The sequence below is a fragment of the Triturus cristatus genome, chromosome 5_1 (genome assembly GCF_964204655.1).
Source record: "Triturus cristatus chromosome 5_1, aTriCri1.1, whole genome shotgun sequence".
In the NCBI taxonomy this organism is placed as follows: domain Eukaryota; kingdom Metazoa; phylum Chordata; class Amphibia; order Caudata; family Salamandridae; genus Triturus; species Triturus cristatus.
Window position 1 is genome coordinate 857319425 of NC_140587.1, and position 20960 is coordinate 857340384.

Sequence of the window (20960 nt, forward strand, 5' to 3'; positions counted from 1 at the left end):
AAAAAAATCACTATTGGTCTGTAATTTTCTGATTCTATGGTTTATAGTGATAATTTTAGATGCAGTCTTACCCATACTACTTTCAAAATGTTTGGTACATACAACTGACTTAACTAAGCATCACATAATGTAATGAATAATGGGGTAGTGTAGTGTTGTGGATTATGGTAAAGACAGTTTTTCATGCTCCCAGGGCTTCCCATTGTCTATCTAGCATCTATCCTCAGGAACTGAGGGCCAGATGTACGACCATTGGATTTAGCGCCTCGCAATTTGTCACAAATTGTGAGTCGCAAATTGCGAGGTACTAAATCCAATGTACAACTGTGTCAGAGACATTGTTAGCGATTCCCAACGGGGGTTGCAAAGTGTGAGGCTCATCAATAGTCATGAGCCACTCGCAATTTGCAGTCACATTGGGAATGGCAATCCTCGCATGGATGGTGGCCTGCTGGGGCCAGCAGACCACCATGTCTGTGACTGCTTTTCAATAAAGCTGTTTTTTTTTTTTTAAATGCATCCCCTTTTATTTAAAGGAAAATGGGATGCATTTAAAAAAGAAAAAATGAAACGTTTTTGTTTCATTTTTTAAGGGCAGGTAGTGGCCCCTGGGACCACTGCCTGCCCGTAAAAAATATTTTCCCCTGAATTTCCAAAGTGAAAGGGGTCCCCTGGGGAACCCTTCCTGTTTGCGAGTGCTTTACCACCCTTCTGAGAAGGGTGGTAAACTGCGACTGTTTTGCGACTGAAATTGAGGTCGTAAAAGAGTCATACATACCTGGAGGACTCGTTATTAGGAAAGGACACCCTTGGAACGCTCCTTCCTACCAGCGACTCGCTATGCCTATTTTGCGAGTCAAAATAATTTGCAACCCGCAAAATTGGAATGGTACATGGCCAACTCGTATTTTGCGGTCGCAAAGGGGCCTGAAAACCCTCTGCGACCGCAAAAAACAGTCGAACATCTGGCCCTGAGACTTTTCTGCCAAACATTTTTTGATGTCTCATTTATATTTTGAGACCTCATTTACAACATTTTCATTCCTCCATTATTCCTGCTCCCTTTACAATTCAACAGCAATTCAGAGAATATGGAACTTGGAAAAACTGCCATATCTGGCAAACGTGTCTATGAGAAGAAGTAGAAGACAGAAAGTTTGAAATCCAGGATTGTGGGTTTGTGGCCTAAGAGGTCCAGTTGTTGCCTTGCCTCAATGAGACACATGCTGCTTAACCATGCTCCGTTTTTTGGAAAGAGATGATGCTGAGGTCCTGCCCTGCTGGTTTGCGCCCAAGATAGTAAGGGACTGAAGAAGCTTGACCAGGTCATGCATATACAAATGTTAGGGTATTTCAAAAATATTGAAGATGAAATAGCAAGGAATGGACAAAGTGAATTAAAATGGTGAGTAAACAGTCAGCAGCATTCCAGCGAAAACCATGCCATATCAGCTAATCCATATATGCCATTTGGTGGACCACAATATTTCAACCACTCTGCCATTCTTCATCATTTCTGGGGCAGATTTAGGTAATAGGCCTGAAGTAGGAGAGCGGAATAAGGGGCTTGAGGCTTCCTCTCTGTCCGACCCACATGAATTTCTTACCCATAGTGACCACAATAAGCAGTTACACCCTGCTTCTTTTAATGAGGTAACCCGTTAAGTCCCCTGTTATCCATCACAGGATAGTCATGAATCCGGATTCTGTATCACACCACCCACCTGAGTCCAGCACTTATAACTTAGATGAACGTAGAGGTCCTAATGTACTGAGATTCGTGAAAGGAGAATGAGAAGAACTAATCACTGGCTAGTTGGAGTATTGCACTTGTGCTTAAGATTATACATCCGAGAGTCTACCACCCACCACATAGAGTGCAGGTATGCTGGGGTATGTCAAATTTAGTCCTTTGCTGTATGAAGAGAATATCTTTTCTTCTCAGGTTTTGGTGGTCTACCACAGTCAGACCGTGTATTCTATTTATTTCAAGAGGTAGGTCTTGATTATTTGGAGGTCAAGATATGTTGCCTTCTCTTAGTCTTGTAAACATAAGGTTGTAACAATCTTCCTGCAGAATTGACAAGGGCATTGTAAAGAGATGCCTTGGCAGTGGGTGCTCCCCTTGGTTTAAGCAAGAAGCTGCTGCCATTTCCAAAGGGTGCAATCTCTGAATCAGCGTCTCTCTTGTGACTTGCATCCCATGCAGTTTTCCATGAATTTTGCCTTTTTTCTGTAAAATCTAGATCCAAGGATTAAGCGTTTCCAACTGGCATCACAGGACTTAGGGCACTGTAATTGTAGGCCTGCTTTTATAAACTTAGTTATGTTTTTAAGTGACAAGATTCACCAAGGGTCCCGGTAGGAGCAGAGATCATTTTAACACTGACATTGTACATTGTTTACATTTGTATTTTATAATTAGTATAATATGTAATCTATCATGTAGTCAATTGTGATTATATGAATAGTTTTTTCTAATTTGTAAAGCTTTTTTAAAATCTGAAATCAAATATTCTAATTGACTGACTGTTTAACAAATGGCTTCTTCTACTCCTCCCTACTACTGAGCCACATACCTCTGACTGCTAGCCACCCACCACCAGCTCATATGCTCTCTTTTTCCATTCAGGTTAATATTGCTATCTGAAAGGCAAATGGTAACCAGCCACTACCCATTTGCAATAAGTGTATCCTTAAAGCAATAATACAATGGTATGTCCAGCATTCCTTTATATGGGCCCTAAGCAGTTGTTTTTATTCTTATTGTGCAGCTTTTATTTGCAGCTGCAAAGTCTTTGGTGGTTTGTACATTGGTCTCTATAACACACTTTCTGTTGGTTTGCCATGTTGCAGCAAAACATAAATAGTCCAGTTACACAGTTCAGTTAGACCAATACAATAGAACATAAACAGCTCAAGTACTTAACAATGTTTAGAGCTAAGAACAAGGGAACAGCACTTCAACTCTCAAGTACCCTAAAAAAAAGGTTCTTTGCAGGTGACTGCAGGAAGATGGGCCGCTAGTATCCATGAACAATCTCAAAAATGCACACATGCAGAGAGACAAAAGATACATCACCACCAAGTTTGTAGAGCAGTGGTTCAGAAAAGGGCTTGACCTTTACATGCCGATCCTGTCTAAAATGGTGATTGCTCTTGCAAACTACAGCAAAACGCAGGATATTTTAAACATACAGGGAGCAGATTTACAATAACTGGCGCATCCCTGCATATCAGCAGGGATGCGCCAGTTATTTTGCGTCACGGCAGACATCTCTTGCGCCACCATGGATGCGCCGCATTTACAATGTGTCACACCATGGGGCAAGAATAGACAGATGCGTGACGTATCTGCTGCCGTAAAGGTGACGCATTGCTGGAGTCGCATCGCAAGTGCGATGCAGCTCCAGCAAGGCTCGGGGTGCCCCTATGCCTAACATGCTGCGTCAATCCTTACGCCTGCTTCAAGCAGGAGTAGGGTTTTGACACAACATGGCCGTAAAAGTGACTGAGTGAAATCTTGTAGATTTCACTCAGCCACTTTTAGGAGGCGTTCCTGCGCCGGTACGCCCGGCCCTGCACCGGAACGCCCACATGTGGCGCAGGGCTTTACAACGTGACGCAACTCCCTAGATGTGTCACGTTGTAAATACCCCACAGTATGGCGTTGGCTTTGCACCGCCGCTGCGTCACAAAAGTGACGTAACCACAGCGCAAAGGTGGCGTACAGAGCTTGTAAATCTGCCCCACAGGCTTCAGGCCTTGCAGGTCCACCATAAGATATGACAGTCTCTCAGAATTACCTTTAGAATGTCAAGTTTTACTTGTTAATTGCCCTAATCTGTCTTCTTTTCTTAGTAACAGTTATTTAAGTTGCTGGAGAGACGTGGGTCTTCATATAAGGGGCCAATTTTATTTGGATGGAAAACTGAGATTGTTTGAAGATCTATCCAAAGAATTTGGAATTATTAGCAGGGGATTTTTTAGATATCTACAGTTGAGGATTTTTTTGAGGCAGCAGCTCCCAATCATTGAGGCAGTCCTTAAGGATAATGAGTTTCTGGACAAATTTGCTAGGATACTGAGTCGAGCATTATCAGTATCTTTTATAAAATCTTGCCCGAAATGAAGGACTCTAAAGTTAGCATTGAGCATTTGGATAATAAATAGCAGCAAACATTTGGCTTTGAAGTTTTCACGACTGAGATCACTCAGAGTATTATATCATCTCAATGTATCACGCTCAAGGTTCATTATTTTACAGTTTTGTATGATCTGTATTATATGCCTCATGGGCTGTACAGATGGGGTCTTAGTGAGACTTAAGATTGCTACAGATGTCAAATTCCTGAGGTGGATATTAAACATATTTTTGATTAGTATAGTAGCCGATTGAGCGGTGGTGTTAGATAAATTCAATAGGGTTCTTAAGCTTGGAATTTGACCGAATCTCAGGTCATCTTGCTAGACATAACATCAAATCGTCACTGATATATTTTTTTCACAATCACTGTGGGTCGAATGAGTTTGGCACAAGTGCGGTTTAAAGGGCAGCACCTGATTTCAAAGCATGGTAGCAGGAGTTTTTCTTTTTGTATGGGCTTGAAAAGTCGATTATCAGTTGCAATCCGAGATAAAAGAGACTTCGAAAAATCTAGGCACAATTTCATGAATAGATGATGGCACACAATCATATCTGTGTGGACACCATTTAGTTTCTTCTGTTGAGTATATAACATAAGGTGTTTCATTGTGGATTTACTTTTTTTTCTTTTTTAAAATTACATTCCACCAATGTCAAAAGGTTATTTTTAATCAGAGGATGGCTGTATTACTGAAAAAGTAGATGTTTTAGATGATAGAGCATCCATCCCCAAAGTCATTGGAGACTAAACTAGACTGCAATAGTTAGGAAGAAATGGTTCCTCTGGACTGACAAGGAAGCCTGGCCATGGAGAACCTCATCTCTCCACAGTATGTTGTAACAAGAGAGAACTCAGGCAAAGACAAGTTAAGGAGGGGAAAATCTGACAGGTGGTTAACAAGACCATTCTCCTTTTCAAACGACAATCTGGCATGAAAGATTTGGCTGAAACAGAATACAGGGCTCTGTTACAACCCTGCAAGAGACATAGGATCTAACCATTTGATTTTTGGTCTTAACTCAAACTGCATGACCTTTTGGAAGGGAAAAAAACCTTCAGTCTTCCACAAAACTTCTTCACCAAGACATCCAGTTGTGAACCAAACAGTTTTGCTCCGGAGAAACATAAATCCTTACACATACGCTTCTGAGAAGCATTAGGCTTCCAAGGACACATGTTTAGATGCCTTCCCAATGTCACCCCAGATCCTGAAGCTGCAACTGCTGCACACAAAGAGTCAAGAAATATGTCCCATTGAAATTGAACTTGCTGTTCCATTATTGACAAAGCAGCAGTCAAATCAATCCATTGTTGAATTTCGCTTTCTGACAACTAAAAATCTCTCAGAACTGATAACTTGGTGTAATCTCTACAACTATTTGCCAAAATGGGTAACTTACAAGGCCTCTTCACAACAGTCTCTATCTTTCTGTTAACAGAGTTTGTTGAAACTGCCTTGAGATATAAACCCTGCCACCAAGCAATCTACCGTGACTGTAAAAGGAAACATCTCAAAAAAACATTTTGTAGGGATTTGACCTTGTAAGAAATCTGGGAAAGTCATGGCATTCAACATCCTTTCAGTTGTGTGCTAAAGATGAGGAACAGAGTCTGGCTTTTTTCTTCGACATTGCCCAGAAATGATCATCCTCTAGAGACATTTGAGGCTCAGGAAGCGACAGAAGGTCTGTGAGATGGGCCAGTGTCCCAGACAATTCTGCCCCTTGGACTACTAGCTCTCATACCATCTGAGCATAGCTTAAAATCAGGCTTAAAAGAAGTCAATAAAAATCATTGCAAAGCATATCCTTACAAAGAAATTAATCAAGCCTAGCAATTAATCACTAACCTTCAGAATGGTAGGATAGGCAATCTTCACCCATCTCACATAGAGCAAAAAAAAAATGAATTGAATATCTTCCCCCTTTTGTCAGAGGAAGAGGTCGACAGTCAAGAAGGAAGCCATGTGTTAGACTTGGGGGTCTATAGTTGGCACAGGTATGCACTTGTGACAAATAGGGACCCTCTCCTCTAGTCAGGGTAAGGGGTTACACTCCTAAAATAACCCCTGCTCACCCCCTTGGTAGCTTGGCACGAGCAGACAGGCTTATCTCAGAGGCAGTGTGTAAAGCATTTGTGAACACATACAGTAACCAAGTGACAACACTACAAATGGACACCACACAGGTTTTATATCAAAAATAAGTATTCTTTATATAGATTTACCACAAGACCATTAAACGACAAAAACACACAATACTGTTACTTTAGATGGTAGAATTTTTATTAGTTCTCTTAAGTTCTTAAATGCGACACGTTAAGTCAATGTACCTTTTAGATGCGACACGCAGGGCAACAAAAGTGTTGCAAAGATGTTGATGCGATGAGGTTTTTGGTGCAAAGAAATAAAGACGTGAAGATCTTCCAGATGCGTTACGCTTCTCCGATGTGGCAAGAAGACTCGACTCGATGCGTCAGCTGCAGCGGTGACACCCTTTACGCGATGCGACAAAAGCAGCCTTGGCAGCGGCACTCTTCTACGACGTTTGCGAGACACTTCCGCTCGATGCGATGTTGCAGCGGCGACACCCCTTTACGCGATGCGATGACAGCAGCTCCGACGGCGGCACGCTTCTCCGTGGATGCGGTGCGCTTTTCTTGATGCGGTGCAATGCGACAACTACGATGGCTGCGATGGCGACACGCTTCTTCCTCGATGCAAGACTCTTCTCTTGATGCAGTGCAATGCGTCAGTTACGATGGCTGCGATGGCGACACGCTTCTTCAGCATTGCGAGACACTTCCTGGATGATGCGAGACGCTTCCACTCGATGCGATGCTGCAGCGGCGACACACTTTACGAGATGCGACGACAACAGCTCCGACGGCGGCAAGCTTCTCCTTCTTGAGTCGCGCTTCCAGCTCCTTGCGACACACAGTCCCTCAGAAGGCCCAACAACAGCAGCAGGCACTTCCAAAGAACTCTGAGGAGCTGGGGGGTGAAGTCTGTTGTTCCTGAGACTTCAGCAGGAGGCAAGCTCTTTTCCAAGCCCCTGGAGATCCTTCACAAGTTGAGCAAAAGTACACACAAAGTTACTTCCTCCTCTCTTTGGTAGTAAGGCAACCACTGCAGGCCAATCCCCCAGTTTCAGGGATAGTTTCCTCCTCAGCTTCTTCTGGTTCCTCCCTCAGCAGAGGTTCTTCTTGTTTTCCCAAAGTGATCTAAATTCTTGGGATCAGGGTCCCAATATTTATACCCAGAAATCCTTTGTCCTCTGAAGGCAGAGGGGCCTATGCCCAGTCCAAACCAGTTCCTGAGCACTTTGTTTACCAGACTTTTCCTTTCCTTTCACAGTGCAGGGCAGAAACATTAGACGCCCCATAGGAGGTGGAGCCAGCATTGTGGAAGGCAAGTACAGCCCCGGAGCACTTTGTTGACAGGATTCCTTCTCTTTATTCACTGTGCAGGGCAGAGACATCAGCCGCTCCCCAGGAGGTGGAGCCGGCATAGTGGAAGGCAGGCACAGCTCTGTTCAGGTCCCAGGTGCAACTCCTCCCACCCATCTGGATGCAGATCTCTCTATTCACCACTGGGACACCTCACCCTGTCTCAAACTCCAGACAAAGGAATACACACAGCCTAGCAGAGGCAGGTTTGAATGATTAGACAAGAAAATGCCTACTTTCTAAAAGTGGCATTTTCAAACACAGAATGTTAAAACCAACTTCACTAAAAGATGTATTCTATCATCCTGAGTTCAGGCATACTAAATTCGAATTTCTATCATGTTCTCTGAGTCAGTTAGGATTATAAGATGTAATAACCAAACTGCCCATTCTGGCCTATGGAGAACAGGTAGCCTTGCAATAGTGAAAAACGAAAATGGCTGTAATTCACTATCAGGACATGCCACACACCAGGGCATGTCCTACCTTATCCTTACAATGCACCCTGCCCTTGGGCCTACCATAGGGATGTCTGATATGAACAAAAGGGAAGGTTTAGGGACTGGCAAGTGGGTGCACTTGCCCAGTCAGCATGGCAGTACCAGACTGCACGCAGGCTCTGCAATGGCAGACCTTAGACACATGTTTACAGGCTGCTTCTGTGGGCGGCACAACCAGTGCTGCAAGCCCACCAGCAGTATTTGGATTACAAGCCCTGGGCACTTCTGGTGCACTGTACTAGGGTCTGACAAGTAACCCAAACAAACCAATCATGGAATCACAAATCCTACATGAATTTACCATAGGGAGCACTTGCACTGTGGCACTGGACAGCAGTGGCACAGTGCCCTGAGCAACTAACACCAGCAAAACATATGAGGCACAACGGAAAATGGAAGGGAGACTCACGCCAATATGCCAGGTCTAACACCATGTTTAAGGGTCTTTTTGTTTTACTTCTGTTAGTAAACAATATCTCAACATGGAAAGCATTCGCTCACCAAGTAAGGACTAGTATGTGGAAAATGAAAGCGGAAGCAATGAAGAGTTCTCTATTGACCTCCAACTAGTTGTTTCCTGCCAAGGCACCAACACATAAATGAATTGATGCATATTTCATGGTGAAACTGAAGTAACTCTAAGGGAGGAGGCTGCATACTCCTTAAGACTAATCATTAACGTATGACAAGTGTCAACAGGACTACCCTGTCAGTTGTGGGGAATGGCCTCTCCCTTACCGGTAAGTCTTAAGACATAGGGGACACCAATAATAATTGCTTACATACACATCTCTGTGAAGTAGTCAGTAGGTGCTATTTCACTGCTCTAGAAAATTCACAAATGTATATTAATTTATAATAAGCAAACGTATCTTTCTGAGAAATCCATTCAATGTTTCGTTATGAGTAATTTCAGGTGGCTGCAGTATCAGCTGAAAGGGAGAAATCAGTTTCATGTCAGTCTATGACTAAATGATCTTAGAACCCAGATGGCATGTTACTGTTGGCAAATTCCATTACCTTATCCAGACAGAGCAGTTAGGAAAAGTCCAAGGAAAGATAATTTAGAAACGCTACTTCGTGTTCTAATATTGTATAACCCTAAAAAATACCTTTATTGTTAGTTTTATATTTTACATCTGGCATTTCAAAATGTTATAGGTATAGTGGCTGTGACGCCGTTACCGTGAGAGGAAATAGCCAGAAAGCCAATAATTTGCAAGAGCAGTAATTTCAAGTCTTAGGGTCATGCTGACAAATCAAGTGCACTTCATAATTCAAGCTGCTCTGTACTGTTCTTTCAAATAAGACAATTCTCGGCCCACCTAGCTTTGAAAGCGACAAGGGCCATGATTAGAAGACCGTCATGTTCGAAACTGAGGGGGCTTATTTACAAGCCACTTAGGCCGCCGGCGCGTCACTTTTAATATGGGAAAAAGTGACGTGCCTGCAGCGCAAGGGGCTTTTAAAAAAGCCCCTGAATCTTTTATTCTCTGTCCAGACCGATTTACAGTCCGCAACTCTTTGGAAATATCTGGCTCTCATTTCTGCCGAAGCGCAAGCAATTGTAAACCATTAGCGAAAGGTTATTTAACGGTCGCTTACTGAGTACTGTAGGGAGGCTCGACTTAGATGGATGTTTGGCGGGAAATAAATGCTATGATAAATTGCTTCGAAAAATGTACCTTGGCTTCTCCACCAAATCATGTTAATTAACATCACGACAAGCTATCTTGACATTTCGTGTAATCCGAGGAAAGTAGTGATGACATTCTAAAATCCTTATCAAGTGGCTCTCAGAAGCCCAGCACTGAAATCAATAACACGCAGATTGAGTTAGATGTGGTTTGAGTGGCGGGGCGGCTGCTGACCGCCTTTGAGGGAGGAAAACATGCAAAGAGTGATTGAACGCGAGACAGCATACTGCGGAAGATTTAAATAAAGAGAGCCATCTTCCTGAACTAGCAATTTGCCGCAGGCAGCCGGGAGCACTTCTGAAACGTTTAAAAGCCGGTTAATGATACGGTCTGTCGCCAGATACTTGTGCAGCGAGAGGGTAAGGTTCCATCATGCTATCCGTTTTTTTTTCTACTGAAAGCAGTCAAAAGCTGCCTCGTCGCAATCTCAAATGTGTGCATTGAATATCACATCAAGTCCCGGTTATCGAGCAGTGGCGAATCACACTGCAGCACCGTACTAGACTTTGATAGTTTTTTGAGGATGGAAACTTTCACTCCCAGTGTACGCAGTAAGGGGCATATCAACAAGGGCGTTATCTCTGCTTTTTTGGCTTTAAAAGCCAAAAAAGCAGAGATAAAACTAGCACCCTATCAACAACAGGGTGCTAACATGCAAATTTGCATGTTAGCACCCTTTTATTCTACGCTTCCCCTTGCATCTCTAATGAGATGCAAAGGGGGTGTTCCAGAGTAAAATAATAGGAGAAATGTCGCTAAGCGACATTTCTCCTATTATCAAGAATGTCGCTAACCCTGTTAGAGACAAAAAAAGCAGCGCTAACCGTGGTTAACGCTGCTTTTTTACGTCTGGTATTTTTCTGACTTAGCCATGATATCCTATGGAAGGAGGATATCATGGCTAAGTTTGTCTGTCCCTATCAACAAGCTAACGTGAGATTATCGCTGGGTTTCCAGCGATAATCTCACGTTAGCCACTTAGCGTGAGGATTTTTATCGCTATTGAGATAAGCGTTGCTAATAGCACGCTATCTCAGCGATAAAAATTCACGCTAGCCGGCGATAATTACCCTGGCGCTAAGTGCGCTTAGAGATAATTATCGCCGGCTGTTGTTGATATGCCCCTTAAAGCGTGAAAGCGTAAAATGGGGACTCGGTTTTTTTTTTTGTGGGAAAATAGCATTTCGTCACTGGAGCAGGGACATCTTATGGATTTTGGGGGCCCTGGGCCGAACGTATTTTAGGGACCCCTGATCGGAACAGTTTTGAATTTATAATCTATTTCAGCTCTTTCATGCCTTCTTTGCCCAGGTCGCTGGCAGTGCACAGACACACTGGTCCCTATTCTAAATGTGTTTTCATCTGATATTCAGGCATAGTGATGTGTGTATTCAGAATTGTAGCACAGCAGCAACTCACTTATATTACTACAAATAATATCTATGACAACTTCTCATTTCTCATATGTCAGGTCCTGTTTTGATTAAAAATACACTTTTTTATGGCTGTTACATGGAACACAAACACATTTCTCTGTAACATGTCTGTAATAGACTCACACATTACTCACATTAAAATTCAATTAAAGTAAAACTATTTAAAAGATTCTGTTGAAGAATTATTCAAGGTCATTAGGGCAAGCCTTTCTGCAGAACAGAGCTGGCTCTTTCAGGAGGCCCTGGAAGGCTGGGGCCCTGGGCCAGAGCCCACTTTGCCCTTTCCTTTAAACCTCTCTGCACTGGAATGCACCATATGTGATTAGTTTAAAAAATGTTTTTGCATAACTTGATCATGTTTCATGCTTCTAAAGCACTGACTCTCACCTACCATTGCATAGGTTTCCGTGATGCTGGAATGGGTGCTGAGTTACTGGGAACTCTTTTTACATTTACTGGTTCTGGTGGTCAGGGCTTTGGCGCTATTTGTTTGGTCCTGTGGTGGACATGTAATTCTTCACTCAATACCTGCTGTGTCTAAGAGGTGCTTAATTTGAGCCGGTGGTTGTGTGCTGGTCACCTGTAATTAATTGTCAGCACCGGCTCTAGTGACAGTCCACCACAAGGTGGCACTGTCTGTTTAATTTTGAGAAGAGCACAACAACCGTGGTTATTAAGTCAAATCACATTGAAAACGAATAATGCTATCTTCCCTGCCAGGAGGGTGATGGTTATGTTATATTGATACTGTCGTTGGCAGCACTGGCAGGGGCAATGCATGGTGCAGGCTGCAGTGGGCTTTCAAGAAGGGCCCTGGCAATTTATTTTTTACAGATTAAGCACTTTTTGGATGCCCACCTTATACCTAACCAATTCTACTGCCAGCTTGAGTGATGAATGGATGCAATCACAAAGCAAAATTCTGCAAGAGTGAGTTGGAAATACTCAAAAACTCAGCCTTAAACTTTAATGCATGAAATCCAGTATTTGGGGGCTGGTATTTAACAACAGTGAATGCAGCCTACATCGTCCAGAGTCAGAAAGGGATACTAAAAGAGCATGGCAGAAGCGCAAACAGCAGTTCTCAGCAGCCCAACCTTCACAAAATCAAAGGTAGTAACCTAGCCTTGATGAACAATGAGCATCTAGTTACAATTCTGAACCATCAAAAAATACAGTGCCTAAGGGGCCTACTATATTCTCAAGTCAATAGTAACTAAAGTTTGTTTTCTTTTTGTTGTTTGATATACTGTTGTTACTATTGCGGTCGACAAAATGTTGCAGAAAGAATCGGTGTACAATGTTGTAGTTTTTGTATTAGTGAAACCCCTCAATCAAGTAGTTTTATTCATGGTGAGGATGTTAATGGAGCACTGAAGTACTGAATGGAATAGTTATTCTAACATTACGCGTTGACGTAAAGTAGTGGTGTAGAGGTCAATGGGTAGGTCACTTTAGGGTGCATGAAGTCCAACATGAATGTAAGTGTGATACTTCCTTGCAAAGTGACAACTCTAAACAAACTGAATCACACCAGATCCAGAGAGAAGAGAAGAGAAAAGAAGAGAAGAAGAGAAGAGAAGACTAGAGAAGAGAAGAGAAGAGAAGAGAAGAGAAGAGAAGAGAAGAGAAGAGAAGAGAAGAGAAGAGAAGAGAAGAGAAGAGAAGTAAAGTGAAGTTGCTCTCTGAGGGTAAAAGTAACCAAAATCGAACTTCAAGGACCAGGAAACTAACTGTATTTTATGAAATTACTCAAAGCATGACTTTTCAGGCATGTATTTGACTGAATACTTATCATGGAGAGGGAAAAAATGTCAAACAGTGGAAACCCCACGCATCTAACTGGGTTCAATCTGTTATCAATTCCTGCTCTGTACTTCTTTTCCTGTATAGCCGAGTGATTTGAAGTAGCTATAAGACAACGCATTGTGTCATATATAACTCTTACAAAATGAATGGTGGGTGTCACCTGCCAAATTTAGGCAAACTGAATGGGGCTCAAATTCATAAGGCTTCTTGCGCTGATACGAGATAGGGATTTTAGGTGGGCGGAGCATAATACCATGTTGGAACCAGAGGAACATGTTCCGGAGAAGAGATGGTTATGAGGGCGTAGAGAGTAAATAAACTGTAATCGGGTGGTCTAGAATTAGCATGGGCGACACAAGCTGGCCGAATGGAAGTCAAAAAGCCTTGTCCAGAAGTGGCCAGCACAGATAAACATGGTGGGGCGGGGGCAGGGCGGGGTGGGAAGGGGAAGCTGACAGACAACAGACTAGGTTGTATTCAATAAATAAATAATACCTATCACGTCGTCTGTTGGCTTCCACCCAGCCGCGCCGCGCCCTGCCCTGCCTCACCACACTTACCTGAGCCAGCCGCCACTGAGTCCTTGTCAATGATATAGAAAAGCGGATATTTTCTTTGCTCAAGTGACTTCCGTTCCAGTATGGTTGGCTGCTTCTTGCTGTGAAGAATTAGATTGTGTTAAAGATAATTGGTGGTCCATGCTTACAATACTGCCTGCACGGAGGCCTCAAGGCTAACCCTGGGCGGACAACTACGCTACGCTTGTGAAGTTTGCGTAGTTTGTGCTACTTCGCCCTATGCGAATTGCACGTAGCACAGTGCAAAATCGCGTGGCCGTAGAGTAGCGTAGTTGGCATTTTTTGCTCGTTCGCATTCCTCAGCGTCAAGTTGGCGACCGCGAGCCATCAAAATTACATCCCGGCGAGACTTTTTTCTCGTTCTCAATCAGGATCATCAAGTTGCTGATCGCGAGCATGGAAAATAAACCTCCCGGCGAGATTCTCAACGCGGGGAGGTCAGGTTTCTCATTGCGAGTGGTCGCGGATGCTCGTGACTGCGAGCGATGAGAAACTACCAGTCCGCGTTGAGAAAGCTGCCGCTCGAGTAAAAATTGTCTCGAACGGCAGAAAACGACAGCTCGCACTGTGCAAGATGCTGTTTTCAATGATTGCACAGTGCGGACAAGAATCCGGCACTGTGCAATCAACGCGAACAGCGTACTAGATATTTCACATGGTGCTACACGTATCTAGCGTAGTGCGAAGTGCACTTCGCGTAGCTATGCGTAGCGCTACTACGCGAACTGCGCCCAGGGTTACTCAAGGCAGAACATTTAAAACTTCCCATAGCTTTCCGCTCAATGACCAGCTTTTTAGGGCTGTCCACAAATGTCTCCACGCACTATTGATTCTTCAAAAAATTCATATGTAAGACATATAACTATTGAAGATTTAGATCATTGCTTTTGATCCATTTTCTTCTTCAAATTTGCTTTCATCATCAGTTGGCAATAGCATTTTATTTTAAGTACAGGCTTATGTGACATCTAGTACTGAATAGTACTACATAACACGTTTGTAGACTGCAGATTAAATAACTTTCAGACATATAAGAAATTTTGAACATTCACACAATATTGTATTTTTACTGCACACAAGTTATGTATATTGTTTTAGCAGGCAACTATTTTATATAGGTGTAATCAATTTCCCCAGTAACCTTTGGAAATTCTGAAACTGTTTAAAACCCTGTTTTTGCTGAGGCTTTTTTATCGAACGATCATGCAAATGAAAGGCAATTCCATAAACATAAACTTCCAGAACTTGAGCAAACATTTTTGAAAACCAGCTTGATTAGCACCTAAAATCAAGCAAAGGTGTCGAGATAAAATCATATCGAGCTACACTGTGAAACAGAAACCACTTGCACCAGTGGTGAAACTGCAGTTATAAATTTGTGCAGCTTTATAATCTGGACATGGCTTACTTCAAGATATTCTGTGTTGCGTTACCATTTTTTCGATATTGTTTAAAAGGGCTTAATTCCCGACTTGCCACTTTCATTGACAGTGTCAAAGCTGCAACTCCAGAAGATGAAGACGTTGTGTTTGTTATATGTTAGTCAAAATGCAGAATGGTTTCATCAGAAAATAATAGGGAGGGCTTTCCCTGATTACTGTAATTTTCTCCATAAAAAAAAGTACTTTCCAAAGCCGAATAAGCTGAGGCAAAATTTTAGCACCAAAATTACTGATAGGCCATTATTACGTCGAGCCTAACAGATAGCACAAGCTCTCTGGCTGCAAAAGACTAATTGTGGGCTTACCAGTGCTCAATTTGAGCTGGTGGTTTCCGGTGCTTCATAAGCACCAGTTAAGGACATATTCATTTATGGTAGGCATGGGTAGATTAAGGGATTTGCCCAAATCACAGGATTTTGAGCCAACACAGAGACTCGAACCTGGTTACCCAGCTACAAAGTCTACAGCTCTGGTCATTATGCCACATCCTCTCCCCGCTTACATGGTTAATAGTTGGTTCTGTTTAGGCGGCGCTAACAAGAGAAATGGGCTGGTGCAAGCTGCCTCCTGACGCAAGCCCTGGCGCTTATTTTTTTTTTTTTACAAATTAACCACTGTGGCTTACCAATAACACATAAGGGGGGTTGGAGCCCCTCCATTGCCTAGCATTGATTGGCTTTCCTGTCACTCTCATTTGGCAGCTTCTTAGGTTTTTTTGTCAATTTTTTGGTCACTTCACAAAAGGTTCTTGTGTGGTAAATAATTTAATTACCGGGACTTAATTTGATGCGGAAAATCTATAATAATAATAGCTCAGTAAAATAAGAGGCAGAATCCGTGGTATTAGAGGTTCGGAACGGGCTTTATTCCAAAATCAATTCGAATTGAGGACTCCATATTCCATCACCACGAAGGTTCAGGAAGTGAAGGACCCCCTTTATTGACAAGTAATCATTTATATACAATAGGCATTACAGTGAAACAGATGCCGGAGGCGTAACAATTGATAATAAAGATAAGAACATACATGCGTAATTAAAGTAGGTGTAACTGGGCATAACTTAAAGAACGTCATTGGGTCTGATGTCATAAATGGGTGGTTCCATGAAAGAATTTCGCAATGTCAGCAGAAATACTTGGCAGAGATGCGCGCGCAGCAGCATGACGTGTGATTGACGTGTAACTAGGGGATGAAGGGGACTTGACATTTAGCTCTGCATGTGGAGACAGAAGTCTGGGGTTATGTCAACCTAATCCCAAATCATATCTAATATCCTATGTTTAAAGAACTGTGTTATCCAGAAAGAAAAGTCTCTTTAGGATAGAATCTTATTCTATACTGACTATACTGTCCGTTAGTGCGTGTACAAGCGTCTAAGTGTCTACACTAGATGCGAGGGCAGAAATCTTCCATAGTAATAGAGCTATTAATTACTTGCATGAAGACAGAGAAGCCGGGCCCTTTGCTCGGTAGCTGGGAGAATGTTTACTTAAACTACTAGACAGGAATGTATTGGATAGGGAGCGGAGCAAAGCAGATAATCTTGAAGGTGAAATACAGTTTTTGGCAGGCAACAGGCTGGAGTCAGGCACCGTTAGCCGCGCAGGGAGTAGGACAAAGTTCATGGGTACAGATGCGAGCTCAGACTGGAGCTTTCAGAGGCAGAAGGCAGAAAAGACTTGATGGCAGAATCAGGGCCTACTCGTCTGAACTGTAAAATGGGATAAGTGAACCATATAAAGCCGGTGGCCTTTCATACTTAGGAATAGAATATACGGCCCATTCATGGCGGATCTGAAAGAGGACATGTTGACGGTGGACGCACATGTGTTTGCGTCTTCATAACTGGAACTGGAGGAAACATACATGTACTTGTGATTTATACATGAAACCGTTGGGGTCCAAGATAGGGGACATAACTGACCATAAAAATCCATATTTCCACATTCCCTCCTTGTCCCCTACTTGTCCTTAAGAGATATCAATCTTCATCAATCCGTTGATCTGTTCATATAGCATCATTTGTTCTTCTTTCTTCTTCCGGAATCTTGAATGAAAACTTGGATGTGGGATACACGAGGTGGCACACAGACCACAAATCGCTGGTCCACATTGTAGGCATAAACAGCAACTGAATAGTATGAGAAAGCCAATACCTAGGAAGGATAGGACCCTCCATCCAAAGGTAGATAATACACTCCAAAACCAACTGGACCAAGTCCAGGTGCCTGGATTCTGGTGTATCTGGCTTACAATCTTATGAAGGCGAGTTATGGCTTTATATACAGATGGCGAATTTTCTGGTATGAAAATGCAACAGCTTGATCCGATGACCCTACAAGCTCCGCCCCTATCGGCCAGGATGACGTCAAGGACAAGACGATTTTGAAGCACAACAATCCGCATAGCAGACTGCTCTTCTGTTAAATTGCCTAAGGCGGAAATAGTTTCGTTCACTACTGCTTCAAGGGTTCTGGTTAATCTACGTATCAGCTTACTATTGGTAACTGTACCTATATAGGGAAAGAGACCTTTATTGAAATCTGTGTATTTTTCCCATGCTGTCTCAGTGTAATCAACTATTGGGAGATCTCTCCGTTCTCTATTGTGTACTAAATGAGTATTTCTATGATAATCAGGAGGAGCTAGGAAAACAGGTGGCAAAAGGAATCCAATATAGCAGGTACCATCCCAATCTAGAGGCAAACGTGTATATGCAGTCTGACCACATACAAAGTAGGAATGGCGAGAAGCTCTAAATGTAGACTTGCCTTGATCACTGAATTCTATTACAGTGGTGCATTTACTGTGGCCCATGTGTATAGAGCCATTCTTTCTTATACATAATTCACCTTTAACTGGAAATACTGACATAGCGGGCAAAATTGGTGCAGATTCGGATTCGACATTCAGGATCATGAGATTAAGCATGAAATTACCTAATCCATATACCTCATTTTCTAGATCAGTTCCTGTTCTTTTGGGAAGTCCCTTCTTGTCAGGGTAGCAGACTTTAGGTAAAACTAAGTGCAGGTTTCCCCATACCCAGTTGTCTTGATAAACTGCGGAATTCGAATCTTGGGAATTAATTAGACTAAACCATGCTCCACAGGAGCCATTGTGTGTGAACGGGTATGGGAAGAGAGGCAGAATTCCTTGATAGTTCTGATAGGGAGGGAGTCGGCCACATATCCAACAATTTGTAGCATTGCTAACCTGATGGGAATGATGTAACATACTAATAAAAGTGTTGTTGCGCAGCGCAAATCTATATGACAACTCATGCGGGGGAAGTTCACTAAAAGAATGTTCAGCAGTAACATTATGAACATGTTTAGAAATAGGATAATATATGTGCAACAATATACTTGCAGCTATTATTAAAAGACATAAGAAAAACAAAATTAATAACGTCACTGTGCAATGACTACGCAGCGATTTATAGTACGCATGTTGTTTCATTCGCTTCCTTCGGTGTCTTTCTCTATTCAGGTCTAGGGGATTCATGTCAGGGACAAATTCGACCGATTCACCTTGGAGAGGACTTAAACAATCAAATTGTCTGACTTGGCAGACCTTAATTTTAGTCTGTATTGTTCTTTGTCATTCAGTTCAACCAAAGGAAGCTTTGAGTCAATCGGTGAAGACACGCAAGGTGTGTCATTTACATCGGAAGGTAGTCCATGAAATTTCTTGATATGACTTGAATGTATCCAGCCCTTTCGACCTTCGATCTTCACGGCTGTCCTCGTTGTTAACAGTACGAGCTGAGGCGATCTCCACCTAGGATCCAGCTGAGACTTTCGGTCAAAGTTCCTCACTAACACCAAATCCCCTGGAATTACGTCATGGGGTTTCACCTCGGTGTTGTCGGGAAAGGCTGCAGCTACCTGTGAACGACAAGATTGTAGTGCAGACATCAAAGAAGCCAAGTAATCTGTCAGCATGTTACAGTCAACATCAGTTATTTTTCGTGGTATAGGCGTCCCCCACATATTTGGTGGTCTACCAAAGACCACCTCATAAGGGGATAGCCCTGTTCGAGAGTGCGCTACCATTCTCATGTAAAAGAGTGCAACTGGTAAGGCTACTACCCAGTCGACACCTTTCTCTCTACATATTTTGGACAATCTAATTTTCAGAGTTTGATTATGTCGTTCCACGAGACCTGCTGCCTCGGGGTGTCGGACACAGTGAAATCTCCACTGATAGCCTAACAAAAGTGAAACGTGTTTCATTAGTTCGGAGGAGAACGGCTGGCCGTTATCTGAGTAGACAGCACGTGGTAAACCGTATCGTGGGAAGAATTCTCGAACCAACTGTTTGGCAGTAGTCGGGGCAGTGTAATCTGAAACCGGGTATGCCTCTGTCCAACGGGAAAGAGCACAGACAACTACGAGAACATATTTGAATCCTCGACATCGTTCCATCTGGATATAATCCATCTGGAGGACTTCAAAAGAGTGATCAGGAGGCTGAAATCCACCCTGTTCTACGGGAATGCTTTTACCTGGGTTAAACTGACAACAGATCATACAGGTACGGACTTTTTGTTTAGCTGCTGCTCGTAAATGTTTGTTGAACCAAATGTGTTGAATGCTGTCTAGCATAGCTTTTTCTCCTAGGTGCGCTGGACTATGTACAGTGTTAATGATAACTTGGACCATTGAATCAGGAAGGAACCACACAGATTTTTCCTTCGTCATCCATCCTTGATCCGTTTGGGTCCCTCCTAATTCAGTCCATTTCTTTATTTCATCTGGTGTAGCATGTGTCTGTATGTCAATTACGTCAAGAGCGGGATCCTTAACCGTCATGCAATGTGTTGGTGTCGGAACTATTGTCTTTATCATGTCAGACATGTGGGTTTGAGCAGTCTGTTTAGCTGTGCTGTCAGCTAAATCATTGCCTTGGGAAATGATATCAGTAACTTTCGTATGAGCTTTACATTTCATAATTGATATTGCAGTGGGTAGATGTATTGCATCTAGTAAGGCATGAATAAGGGGTCCGTGCTGAATGTGGGTACCGTGAGAAGTTAAATAACCTCTCTCTCGCCACAGCACGCCGAAGTCATGTACAACTCCGAATGCATAACGTGAATCAGTATATATGTTGACTTTTTTATTCGTAGCTTGAATACAGGCTTGTGTCAGAGCGACGAGCTCTGTTACTTGAGCGGACAAGGTATTTATGCGATTTGTTTCAATAACTTCAGTATCTGTTGTGACTGCATACGCGGCCACTAACTCTCCTGTACTTGTTCTCATACATGACCCATCTACATACAACGTCAGGTCTGGATCTGACAATGGGACGTCTGTCAAGTCTTGTCTAGGTTTCGTCGTGATAGTGATAACTTCAATACAATCATGTGCAAGTGGGTCTGTTCCGTTTACTGGTAACAGTGTGGCAGGATTCAATGTACTACAACGTCTGATTTCCATATGTGGCTGAAACAATGTTAATTCGTAACCAGTGAGTCGTGCTATAGTCAAGTGTTGTGTCTGTGTGCGGTTCAAGAGGACCTCTACTGCATGTGGTACTTGTACTGTCAATTGGTGTCCTAACACTATGGCATCGCTTTGTCTAATTGCTAAAGCTGTTGCTGCCACTGATTTCAGGCACGCAGGCAGAGCCTGAGCTACGGGATCTAATGTACTAGAAAAATAAGCACACGGTTTGTGTGATCCTGCTTGTTCCTGAGTGAGTACTGACAAAGCAGTACCCTCGCGTTCTGTAACAAAGAGTGTAAAATGTTTATAGTAACATGGTGTTGCTAAAACGGGTGCTTGACATAAAGCTTTCTTTAGGCTTTCAAAAGCTTGTGTATGCTCCTGTGTCCAAGGGAGGACAGTCAATGTGGCTGCCTCCTGTGTTGTCAACTGAATGAGTGGTTTTG